Below are 1,685 nucleotides of genomic sequence, written 5' to 3' on the forward strand. Positions count from 1 at the left end.
CTTCTCAGCAATGCAAGGATCTAAGACAATTCCAAAAAACTCATGATGGAAAATGCTGTCCACATCCAGAGAAAGAACTTTGGAGTCTGAATGCAAATGGAAGTATACTATTTGCTCTCCTTTTCTTTTGTTGGGTTTTTTTTTTTTTTTGCTTCTTCTTTCTCGTGGTTCTTCCGATTGGTTCTAATTCTTCTTTACATCATGACTAATGTGAAAATATGTTTGATATGAATGTATAAGTAGAGCCTATATCATATTGCATGCCATCTTGGGGAGGGGGTTGGAGAAGGTAGGGGAAAAAATTCAAAACTCAAAATCTTATGGAAGTGGATGTTGAAAACTAAAAATAAATTAATTAATTATAAAAACAAAACAAAACAAAAAAGATTCTTGCCAGAGTCCTCTTTAAAGGGCTGATTCGTCACCTGGAAGACAGTCATCAACCTAAGAGCCAATGTGACTTCAGAAAGGGCAGAGGAATGGTCAACATGGTGTTTGCTGCCCAATAACTCCAGGAGAAATGACAGGAGCAGAGCAGAGGTCTGTACACAATGTTTGTAGATCTGACCAAGGCCTTTGATACTGTCGGTCATGAGGGCTTATGGAAAATTCTGTCAAAATTTGGTTGCCCGGAGAAGTTCATCAGCATTGAACATTAATTTCATGATGGAATGCTTGCCTGGTTCCTGGATAATGGATAATGCTCTCATGCTTTCCCAGTCACCAGTGGAGTGAAACAAGGCTATATGTTTGATCCCATACTTTTTAGCATGATGTTTTCAGCCACAGGGCAAGCATTCACATGGTGGTCAGAAGAAGTGATACAAGCACATTCTCAAGGTCTCTCAGGAACTTTGGAACAGATTTTGTGACATGGGAGACACTGGCACAGGATCACCCAGCATGGCGGTCCTTCATAAGAGAAGGTGCTGTGCTCTATGAGCAAAGAAGAATTGAAGTAGCTCAAAAGAAACTCAAGATGCACAAATTTAGAGAATCCACCCCAGATGTTCATATGGACTATTTGTGCCCAACCTGTGGTAGAGCATTCTGAGTTCATATTGGTCTGATTAGCCACAGTCCAACACACTATAACTTGGCTCTAGTATTGTGATGTCATTTTGGTCCTCTTCAAGAAGGAAGGACAACAACCAACCAACTAGAGTGGTTTGCCATTGTCTTCTCCACCTCATTTTAGAGATGAGGAAACTGAAGCAAATATGGTTAAATGACTTGCCCAGGGTCACAAAGTTAGGAAGTGTCTGAGGCCGAATTTGAACTCAGGAAGACTCATCTTCTTGACTTCAGGCCTAGCACTCTATCCACTGAGTCACCTAGCTGATCCTGACACATAGTAGGTGCTTAATAAATGTTCATTGACTAAGTCGAAGTCAAACTCACTGGCTTATAGTTTGCAAACTCCCAACTCGATTGGCAAATCCTCCCTTTTTTGAAAATCGGGACATTTGTGATTCTCTGATCTTATGGTACCTCCTCCATTCTCCATGATCTTTTAAACATTACTGGAAATAACTCAGCAATCAAGGCTGCCAGTTCTCTCAGTACCTGAACACATAGTTCATCTGAGCCGAGGGATTTGGATTAATTCAGGGCAGCTTGGTGTTCTCTTGGCCTCTCCTTACTTATTCTTACTTTTTTTTTTTTGGCTAAGCAATGGGGTTAAG

Source organism: Vombatus ursinus, unplaced genomic scaffold, assembly GCF_900497805.2.
Source record: "Vombatus ursinus unplaced genomic scaffold, bare-nosed wombat genome assembly UNPS02014859.1, whole genome shotgun sequence".
NCBI lineage: Eukaryota > Metazoa > Chordata > Mammalia > Diprotodontia > Vombatidae > Vombatus > Vombatus ursinus.